At 45.0% G+C, this 12,050-nt stretch overlaps 1 protein-coding gene across 1 annotated transcript in view; it reads right to left on the reverse strand.

Annotated features, from left to right (window-relative positions):
- rps6kal (ribosomal protein S6 kinase a, like) overlaps nucleotides 1-12,050 on the reverse strand; it is a 65,425-nt gene that overhangs the window by 19,007 nt on the left and 34,368 nt on the right. The gene's annotated exons all lie outside the window — the stretch shown is intronic.

A 12,050-nucleotide genomic window follows, 5' to 3' on the forward strand; every position in this document is an offset into this window, starting at 1 on the left:
AAAGACCGCAAAGCTACCGGGAATAAAAGGTGTGTTCAGTTCGCTAGGATCATCAATCATCATCAAATGTGATCAAGAGTAAGTTTCACATGTTTAAAATGTTTTAAAACAGTGCACTTGTGTAATGAATTACAGCGATTTACTCATAGACTGTAAAATATATGGACGTAGCATCCGTGACGTCACCCATAGGTTTCTGAAGAGCGCAAAAGAAGCCACAAGTAGGCGAGGCCAACCGTCGCCATTTTGTTCGCGCGTCATCGCACCCACGGCGGGATACCAAACAAGGGCAAAGAGGCGGAGAGTGGGCGGAGCTACAGACGCCTGCTGGCACTTTGCTTAGACCTGGCAGACAGACTTTACTTTGGGAGAAATGCTTGATAATTTATTACCTGCGACTCGTTTGTGTTCTGACCACATGTGCTTGGCTGTACACTATATCAATAAAGTGTTTAGACTTTTAAAAACACTGTAGTAATACATTGAGCCACTAAACATTGCTCTTATGACGTTTTTCTACAGGAGGTAAACGCGAATGTGGAGAGGCAAGCATGATCGAACACCCAATGAGGGGGGAGAGCAGGCTTGGAGCCCGGCGGCTAATCAGCAGGCCAATCAGAAATAATAAATAACACCTGTTTATTCTAGTGATTGGGCCGGAGAGACAACCTTCTTAAGGAGAACAGAAGGAGCAGCCGGGAGAAGAGGGAGAGAGCACACACACGCACACTACGGGTGTTGTGCACTCACTTAAAGAAAAATAAAAATCTATTGCTTACCTGAATCGCCGACCCTGTCTTCTTCTTCCCTTAACAACGAACTTTGCTACAGTGGTGCCAAAACCCGGGAAGAAGAAGAAACCCTGCTGCCAGAATGGTTACTCCGTCTACCAGTCCATGTGCGGAAGTCATCCAGGCGCTCGCGGCCCTCCACCAACAACAACACCATGCGCTGGGGGAGCTGAGAAAAAATCTGGAAAGACGCTTCCAAGTCCTCGTAGAGGCCCAGCGGGAGGACCGCGAGCTAATCCGGAGTCTGCTGGTCCAGGAGATCCGGCCCGCTCCGACATCTGCCGCCCACCCTCCCATCTCGCTACAGAAGATGGCACCGGAGGACGACCCGGAAGTGTTCCTGGACCTCTTCGAGAGGTTGGCGGAGGCGTGTGGCTGGCCGCGGGCCGAGTGGCCGGTAAGAGTTATCCCCCTGCTGTCCGGCGAAGCCCAAATTGCCGTGCAGCAGCTACCGGCCCAGAATCTCCTGGAGTACGCTCACCTGAAGCGAGCCGTTCTCCAGCGGGCCGGCCGCAATCCGGAAGAGCAGCGTCAGCTCTTCCGCTCCATGGAGCTGACTGCCAGTGGCCGGCCCTTCGTGTTCGCTCAGCAGCTCCGTGACGCCTGCCGCAGATGGCTGGTGAAGGATGGCCGGACCACCGACCAGCTGGTGGATGCCGTGGTGCTGGAGCAATTCATCACCCGCCTCCCCTCCCGAACATCGGAGTGGGTCCAGTGCCACCGGCCAGAGGATCTGGAGACGGCCATCCGGCTGGCGGAGGATCACCTGGTGGCGAGGTCCAGGGTCGGCGAAATAACCTCTCTCTCTTCTCCCCCTCTCCCTCTCTCTCCTCCTGTTCCCAGGCCCAGACTGCGGGGACCGCCCACACCAGCACCCAGATGGCGGTGCACAGAGGCGGACCTGCCGAACGTCCCAAGGGGGGCGGGTCCATATCCGGACGGCGGGGTGGAGCAACGACCCCTGGCGGTTCCCCAGACAGCGCCAGGTCTCTCTCCGGTTCAATCGGTTGGTCTTGCTGGCCCTGGGGGTATAGTGAGAAGGGCTGGGCCGATGCATTGGCGCCGCGGGGGCGAGAATAGCACACCAAAAATCTGCTCCATGAAGGAGGTGAGTGCGCTGATTCGGGTCCCCGCCACGCCAATCGTCGCCCCCGGTCGCGACGGGCTATACCGGATACCAGTGAGTATAAAAGGGGGTACATATCAAGCTTTGGTGGATTCGGGGTGCAACCAAACCTCCATCCACCAAAGCCTGCTTCAAGACCCGGCATTGGATACGAGCCGCACAGTAAGGGTAAGGTGTGTGCACGGGGATGTAATTCACTACCCGCTAACGGCGATAGACATTCAATTCCGGGGTAAAAAGCATAGCGTTGAGGTAGCAGTTAACCCGCACCTCAAACACCCGCTAATTCTGGGAACCAATTGGCCTGGATTTAATAGATTATTAGGGGTCTTATGTGCGGGTGTGTCTTGGAAGAAGAGATCGCCGGGTAGGGGGTGTGTCGCTCAGCTGGGGGAATCCCAAGCGGTGACGTCACGCGCTGTCGCAGGGGAAGGGCTGGGAATTTCCCGGTGTAAAGACTTTCCCCTGGAACAGTCGCGTGACGACACGCTAAGACATGCACTCGAAAGAGTGCAGGTGATAGATGGGGAAAACCTCCAGCCTGACCGGCCCCTCTCCTATCCATATTTTTCGATCATTAATGACAGGGTGTATCGAGTGACCCAAGACGCTCAGACAAAAGAAGATACTACCCAATTATTAGTACCAAAGAGCCGCCGGGAAATGCTTTTCCAGGCGGCTCATGCTAATCCTATGGCTGGACATTTAGGTCAGGCGGCCACATTAAATCGCCTCATGACCCGATTCTTTTGGCCGGGCATTCACGGGGATGTCAGCAAATGGTGCGCTGCGTGCCGTGAATGTCAGCTGGTAAATCCACCGGCCACCCCAAAAGCGCCTTTGCGCCCGTTACCAATTATGGAGATGCCCTTCGAGAGAATTGGTATGGATCTCATCGGGCCATTAGAGCGATCCGCACGCGGGCACCGGTTTGCACTCGTCCTAGTGGATTATGCAACCCGCTACCCGGAAGCAGTAGCGCTCCGTAACATCTCAGCAAAAAGTGTTGCGGAAGCTCTGTTTCGTATAATCTCCCGAGTGGGAATCCCCAAGGAGATTCTCACTGATCAAGGCACCGCGTTCATGTCACGCACCATGCGCGAACTTTATGGATTATTGGGCATTAAATCCATTCGCACCAGCGTCTATCACCCACAAACAGACGGGCTGGTGGAAAGGTTTAATCGCACGCTTAAATCAATGATCCGTAAATTCGTTCACGAGGACGCGAAAAATTGGGATAAGTGGTTAGAGCCCTTGTTATTTGCTGTGCGGGAGGTTCCCCAAGCCTCCACGGGGTTTTCCCCCTTCGAGCTTCTCTATGGCAGACAGCCCAGAGGGGTTTTGGATGTCATTAGAGAGGCTTGGGAGGACGAGCCTTCTAAGAGTAAAAATGAAATTCAGTATATTCTGGACCTTAGAGCAAAACTCCACACACTGGGGCGGCTCTCTACGGAGAATTTGCTTAAGGCTCAGGATGACCAACGCCGGCGATATGACAAGGGCACTAAACTACGTAAATTTGCACAGGGAGATAAAGTCCTTGTACTATTACCCACTTCCAGCTCTAAATTACTCGCCAAGTGGCAAGGGCCGTTTGTGGTCACACGACGAGTCGGTGATCTCGATTACGAGGTGGTTCGTTCGGACAGGGCTGATTCACGTCAGATTTATCACATTAATCTGCTGAAGCAGTGGAGGGAGCCGGAGGAAGTGGCGCTGGCTACGCTTGTTACTAACGAGGATGACCTGGGGCCAGAGAGCCCCGGCCGGGAACGGCCGGGCGCTCTGGTCACCGGAGGGGATCATCTCTCAGCGAGCCAGCTCCTCGATATCCGGCACCTCCAACGTGAATTCTCTGATGTGTTCTCACCCCTGCCCGGTCGTACTAACCTGATTCAGCACCATATCGAGACCGAACCGGGCGTGGTCGTTAGGACCCGGCCGTATCGCCTACCTGAACACAAGAAAAAAGTGATTCAGGAAGAATTGAGTAATATGTTGAAAATGGGAGTAGTAGAAGAGTCCCACAGCGACTGGGCCAGCCCGATTGTCTTGGTACCCAAGACTGACGGCTCGGTCCGGTTCTGTGTGGATTATCGCAAGGTAAATGCGGTGTCAAAATTCGACGCCTATCCAATGCCGCGTATTGACGAGTTGCTCGACCGGTTAGGTGCTGCTCGATTTTACTCGACTTTGGATTTAACGAAGGGCTATTGGCAGATCCCCTTGACTCCAATATCCCGCGAAAAAACGGCTTTCACAACGCCGTTTGGATTACACCAATTCGTGACACTTCCGTTCGGGCTGTTCGGGGCACCGGCAACGTTTCAGCGTCTGATGGATAAAATACTCGGCCCTCACGTGGCATATGCCGCTGCTTATTTAGATGACATCATCATTTACAGTAATGACTGGCAGCGGCATATGCAACACCTGAGGGCGGTATTGTCGGCGCTGAGACGGGCCGGGCTCACGGCTAACCCACGGAAGTGCGCAATTGGGCGAGTGGAAGTAAGGTATCTGGGCTTCCACTTAGGCCACGGGCAGGTGCAGCCCCAAATTGATAAGACTGCAGCTATTGCCACCTGTCCGAGACCTAAGACCAAGAAGGAGGTGAGACAGTTTTTGGGGCTGGCGGGATACTATAGGCGTTTTGTCCCTAATTATTCGGCCCTCGTCAGCTCATTGACTGATCTCACTAAAAAGGAGGGACCAGATACCGTCCAATGGTCGGAGCAGTGTCAACAGGCCTTCTCAAAGGTAAAATCTATACTTTGCGGGGGGCCACTATTGCACGCTCCTGATTTTGCTCTCCCCTTTCTGTTACAGACGGATGCATCCGATCGGGGTCTGGGGGCGGTTCTCTCCCAGGAGGTGGCAGGAGTGGAACGGCCGGTGCTGTACATTAGCCGAAAACTCAGTAAGAGTGAGGCTAAGTACAGCACCATAGAGAAGGAGTGCCTGGCGATCAGGTGGGCCGTTCTCACTCTTCGCTATTACCTCCTGGGCAGGGAATTCGTCCTCTGTTCAGATCATGCTCCTCTCCAGTGGCTTCACCGCATGAAGGATACCAACGCGCGGATCACCCGTTGGTATCTAGCGTTACAGCCTTTTAAATTCAAGGTGGTCCACAGGCCGGGGGCGCAGATGGCTGTGGCCGACTTCCTCTCCAGGGCGGGGGGGGGGGGGGGGGGGGGGGGGGGAGGGCTGCAGGCCGGACGACTCCCCGGCCTGAGGCGGGCGGTGGGGGTATGTGGAGAGGTAAGCATGATCGAACACCCAATGAGGGGGGAGAGCAGGCTTGGAGCCCGGCGGCTAATCAGCAGGCCAATCCGAAATAATAAATAACACCTGTTTATTCTAGTGATTGGGCCGGAGAGACAACCTTCTTAAGGAGAACAGAAGGAGCAGCCGGGAGAAGAGGGAGAGAGCACACACACGCACACTACGGGTGTTGTGCACTCACTTAAAGAAAAATAAAAATCTATTGCTTACCTGAATCGCCGACCCTGTCTTCTTCTTCCCTTAACAACGAACTTTGCTACAGCGAATTACTTCCAAACACTTCAGATGTGTGTGTGTGTTAGTAAATGCAAGACTACTGATGAACTCCAGCATAACACTGCATGACAACGCTTCAGATGACTGTTCTAGAGCCTACAGCTAATCAATCTGTCACATTCTGGAGAGCTTTACGGGTCTTAAGAAAAATATTAATGATAAATGATCTTAAATAAAACAAATACATTTATAGAGATGGTATACAAGTATATAACTTTACTCACATGGGAAACGGAGGCCACGTGAACGGTTTGTGAGCACAATTAAATGCACACAGCATCCCATATCATCTGATAATTGTAAGAAATAAGTCCAAAAGGCAGCTGACTGTGTAAAGTCACATAAAACAAAACAAAAATACGATGAATATGCCGAGATCAGTGGCTAATCTGCCGGATTCAGCTGAGGTGAAGTGACGGCGACCAGCGAGACCTAGCTGTCACTCAAGTGGCCACGCCCTTAATTATGCAAACTTAAAATAACCTAATAAAAAGGAAATGGATGAGTTATAAAAAAATTCACCCCCCTCACAGTTGTCATGGAGGGTAATAATAGCTATATGAAGCAAAATCGTTCTTTGTACCAGGCTGTAAACACCTTTTTTTCTGCTGTAAAGTTGGCCATTCTAACAGTGGGCTCAATTGCACTTTGCTCTATTATGGAGCCAGGACTAGCGGAATTTTAATGAATTGCAGTTTTAGTTACTTCCGTATTGGCCTCCCGAGGGAGAGCGGGAGGTTGCCGCTTGGATTTACTTCAGATTCACTTCATCAGCACAGCCGCATATCAGAACAACAACAAGCGCGTGAACTTTGTAACGACACTGTGTGTGACTTATTGATGCAACTGCACAACAAATACTCATTGGTAAAGTTCATACTGTAGTATTTCTCACAAACGCTATGTGAGATCTGCTTCCTTTGTGTCTGTCTGTTGTCTGACGCAGCCGAGGGAGGAGATTGAGGCACGCAAAAGGCACATAGAAACGGTGGGCGGGGAGGACTAGCCTTAAAGGTGCAGTACGACAAAACAGCCCCCTAGTGCATACATTTATTAAATTGAATCTTGTAAAAGGTATAATGAAAAATCTGATGGGTGTTTTGAGCTGAAACTTTACAGACACATTCTGGAGACGCAAAACACTTATATTGAATCTGAAAAAAGGGGTAACCTAGGTGCCCTTTAAACCATTAGCATCTCGGTAAAAACAAAAGATAATAGTATGACAGTTTTGATAATTTTATTTATTTATTCATTTTTTTTACAGTTTTTTACCATTTAAAGCTGGACTCCTCCGTAGTTTCTTTGTGTATTCAGACTGACAGAAAATAACAAGTTTCTATTTTCTAAGTCGATATGGCTAGGACCTATGCTCTCATTCTGGCGTAATGATCAAGAAACGTTGCTGTTGTACTTGGCTTCAGATATTACACAACTAATTGTGCTAATAGATGATATAACTATAGAAGAGTCAAGCTTTAAATAAAAAAGTTGCTAATATCTTTTTTTTTTTTGATGGAGATGCTAATGGTCTAATATGATTCAATGGTTTATGCTAAGCTAGCAGTCTGGGAGATTGGCTAATTGGATTCAAAAATAGTAAAATTATTTAAATTAGGGATTTCAGCCAAGATTTTATCATCTGAGACAAATTTGGGATTCCTGAAATCCTAGGCTAAAATCGGTGATCTTTGATCATTGGTTTTTAACATGTTCCCTGACAGCCGCTTAGTCCCCGTTGTGATCAGATTTTGTCTCCGATGAAGTTCTGGCAGTGACAGAAGATATCAGACACTATTCTGCAGTCTGACAACAGCTGTGATGAGCGTCAATCCAAGAACCAGTAGGAGCGACGCATTTGATGACGCAATCCATACGACAATTCAAATGACCGGAGGAAATGTCAGAACTGGAAATGTGTTTTTTTTCTTCCTGGTTTTATTATTAAGACACGCTGTGTGCAAAATCGCGGCTACAGGTTGTTTAAGTTTGCTGTGGGGAATCATTTCAGAATGTGGGACATTAAAAGTTTCACAAATAGATGACGTCAAACTCCGGGGGAGTTTTGTTCCATGTTTGGCACATCTTTGTTGTGCCAATTTGAAACATTTATAATTTCAGACACACAGTGCCATCCATAAGATGGCAACAGAAACTGCACAATAAGCCCTTAGAGGAGGAAAAACCCAGCGTAATTGCAAACTACAGCTGATCAAATCATTACAAAACAGGTAAGTGACTTTCTAAGTCGATCTCTCTCTTTTGTATGTTGTAGTGCTGTATTTCTACCATATAATTGTAGTGTATTGAGTGTGAGGTGGGACTCATATCAGGAATGTATGTATTTTGTGTTGGCCACTCTTTGTATAACCCCAAGTTATTTTTTGGTTGGCCATCTGTTTCTAATGAGTCTCTTTTTTCCTTATCGCGAACACAACAGTAATCTGGTAATGTTTGTGCTGCTTTAACTTTTTCAGGATTAATTAGTGTGATATCCCAACTGCAGAGAAATACTGAGAAATCTCTGTAGACTGATGGCATTTCATGCCGTTCAGCCTTATTCTCCTAAAATGTGAGCGAAATCACCTGTTTTGTCATCACTTTGGACATTACGCTAGAGAATCATTTAAACACTAGCTCTAAAGTGACGTTAGTGACGTAGCAACGGTTTCTGCTGTTCTGATGTCAGCTGCAGATGTGAATGAATGACGGAAGAAAGGAGTTCCTCTTACAAAAGGGTTTTTAAGACTCTCCATGTTTGATTTTCTTTTTTATACACATGATTATGCCGTCAAACTGTTGAATAAACACAATATCACACTCGTAGCAGTGCGATATGGCAGGCCTCCCACCAGTGCTGATATACAGTAGGTGAGAGTTCAAAGTGGCTATTACCGCCGTGGCTTATACCGCCGCCGTTTGAAATAAATGCTGCTCTGTTTTTAGTGTAAGACCGCAGTTTGTGAAAAAGCCGCCAGGGGGCGCAAAGGGACGGGATGCGAACGGAAAGAAATAGCCTTTACAGCAGCTCTCTCTCTCTCTCTCTCTCTCTCTCTCTCTCTCTCTCTCTCTCTCTCTCTCTCTCTCTCTCTCTCTCTCTCTCTCTCTCTCTCTCTCTCTCTCTCTCTCTCTCTCTCTCTCTCTCTCTCTCTCTCTCTCTCTCTCTCTCTCTCTCTATATATATATATATATATATATATATATATATATATATATATATATATATAATTATGTATTTATTTAATTATATATAATTATAAATATATTCTTAATAAACTTCCCAGCCACAAATATTAAAAAAACACAACTTGTATTAAAACTGGGCGAGGATTAGAAAGAATACGATGATTGTTATATAATTTAAAATGTTATTCCTCTTGTCCAATTTCTTTATGCACATTTTTTCACTCGCTACTCTGCCAGGAACTTCGCCGCTAGAGAGCACCTTCAAAAATCTCAATCTCATGGCTCATTCTTCACGAATATAGAATTAAAATAATGCCGCGCTTGGTTCATTGTGCATCCCGCGGGTGCAACCAACAAGAATTGTGCATTTTAGTTTAACTTTTTGAGCGTTAAAAGCAGTTCGGTGTTAGTTTTTATTTAAATATATCAAGCCGAAACTAAACAGCGCATTCTCTCCGCCTCCTCGTTCATAACCAGCGGGACCGGGACAACTGCTGAAGCAGGCAATAGAGAAACTCCGTCATTCATCATAATCTTTCTTAGCTGATGTTTCGGAGTGGAAAGAATATATTAAAGAAAAATGTTCTTTTAACAGTCACTATATATTTTATCTTTTTCTTTCTTTTTTTCCTGTCATTTCTCTTCAGCAAATTATATTTTTTAAAGCTGCTTGATTCTTTTAAAACCGAAAGCAGAGCCCGTCAATTGGTGTTTTTCCATAAGATACGTTTATCCTACGATAATTTATCCTCTGATCCTTTTGCATAAAGGTTTTAATAAAAAAAAAAACAGGTCACTTAATTACTTTCGATGTGCTAAAATATTTGTTAAACGAATGTTATTTAAAAAAAAAGCATATGCACATATTACAATTGTAAAATAGTCTAAAATGCATGGTCTAATCAGAAATAAAGGAAATTAGTTATATTTAATGCATAAAATAGGCTAGCCTTTTTATAAAGACGGAATCACTGGCCCACCACGTTCTTACGAACATATTTTATTTATTAAAGGTATTATTTCATTGACCTGAACATAACCAGTTATAATATAATTACTAACCCATCCTCTAAAGCAGGCAACACTCTATTCAGCTATGTTTTGTGTTTTTACTTAGAAATATTTTCTTTTTGGCGAATGCTTGGAGCGTAATATAGATATTTTAAATAACAGGTAGTAGGGGTGGGCGGTACACCGGTGTCATAGTCATCACCGGTGTGACATTGCGCCACGACATGGATTTTCTAATACTGTCAGTACCGTAATAAATCAATTATGCGCCTTGAACGGCTGCATTTACATCAATAATAGCTAATTCTAAATAATAAGGCATTCAATTTTCTTCAAACGTTCAGTTGTGGTCTGAATACATGTCCTTATACTACAGGGCTCGAAATTGCAACCATTTTGGTCGCATGAGCGCCCGAAATTTAATCTATGCCCCCTTATAATATATTTGGGAGCATTTGTGTGTCTGAATATAATGAACAGGGAGCTTTTGTTACTGCAGGAAATACAAACGACTGAAGAGTGAAAAGTGCACAGGTTTGCAAACCTCCCCTTAAGTTATAATAATAATAATGGCGCAGATGACAGCGATCATAACATGAGGTAAATGTTGATCCACCAGCTGAGATCAATCGAGTGTTTTCGGAGAAGGTGCCCGAATCTTGATGCGTTGCATTCACCGCGTGTTCAGCGCAAATGTCCGCTAAATATAAAATCTAACACTGTACACATCATCGCCAAAGAAACTCACCTTTACTAAGTTTACACTGAAACTACGGCTCATAACAAAGAGCGGAATTGCGCCGGTAGTCATCATAAGAATCCTGCTCTGTCTGCTCTTAAATTGGTGCGGCTGACTCGCCTGCTTTATTCCACCAACACAGAGAAATGAAGATCAGTTCATAACGAGACTGAGCATTTACAATGACCCAAACCGAAACTTTTAAAGAGTGATAGAAGTGAGACTTTCTTTTGTCCGTTCTTCCTTGAGATGTTTTTTATTTTGCTATTGAAAGTAATTCCATGATATTATGCCGTCACCGTTCAAAAGATAGAAACATTCATTTTCATAAGGCCCCATATTTAATGCGGTTTCGTTTTTAAACGCATAGGTTTTGTTACGCCATCCGTCCTATAGGAGTTTTGGATTTTGTGTATTCATGTTTGTGAAAAACACTTAATAGTGGAGACCCCTTCCCCCTTCTCATAACCAAAAGCTTGTCTGTCAGGAGTTAATGGGCATCAGTGAGGCCGAAATCATGTCTATTTAAGTGTCTTTAATATGGTGTATATTAAACATCATAGGGGGACGCAGCAAAGTCACTTATAAATTAAAATTGTATTATTTTAAGCAATTTTATTATTTTTTGCAACAGCCTTACATTTAAAATGGAAACTTAACGGCGATTATAATCAAAAAGAACTCAGCCTATAAGGCTAGATGTTTTCTTTCCCTTATTTATTAATTTATTTCTTCATGTGTTTGGCGCATGTAACTCGTGTGCCATCGGAAACTAGTGTAATGACGGCAAGCCATCTTTCCCAGACTCGGGGCAAAGTCCTGCCTCTCCTTTCACTCCGTCCCGAAGCCCCAGCTGGCCCTCCTGGCATCCTCTGCGTAAAACATATGCTGGATAAGTTGACGGTTCATTCCGCTGTGGCAATTACAGACTAATAAAGGGACTAAGCCAAAAAGAAAATGAATGACGAATGAATGAATGAATAAATAAATAATAATAATAATAAAATAAAAATAAGGTAATAATCTTTACACACAGATGCCGCGTAAGTGGCCTTTTTTAATTTAGAGATGGTACATTTGAATTGCCTCTGCCATTTCTTCCCCCACCTCAAACCTGAAAGTTGAAGAGAGAACTATATTCTTTGAATAAAACTATTGAGCTATAAAGGGAAAAAACGCAGAAGAAATTTGCCATTATATTAATTTTAGCACAGCTGCCAGTCATTTTCACATTCGTTTTTCAGTTAGGGATTAATATTAAAGTAGCCTAGTAAAAATGTCTATACTATAATATTATAATTTGTTATATCCATTATTATTATTATTATTATTATTATTAAAGCTATACAATTGACAAAACGCAGAGCCCTTAAAAAATTTGCTTTCATTTTGACATAGCTAAAGCACACGTTTAAAGTTATGTAAAAAAACATCCCATACTACAGCAGCAGTCAAGTTAGGACACTTAAAAATGCCTTTTGCGTTTGAAGATGATCGACCTGCGAAGTTATGTTTACAGTGTTATAAAAGAAAAAGGTAGGCTATTTAGTGCGTGTGGATTTACCGTATAGGCAGGCTTTCTGTTTGGCTAATGCCTAAAAATGTAAGTAAGTAACACATTAATTTTAGCAAC

Source organism: Danio aesculapii, chromosome 14, assembly GCF_903798145.1.
Source record: "Danio aesculapii chromosome 14, fDanAes4.1, whole genome shotgun sequence".
In the NCBI taxonomy this organism is placed as follows: domain Eukaryota; kingdom Metazoa; phylum Chordata; class Actinopteri; order Cypriniformes; family Danionidae; genus Danio; species Danio aesculapii.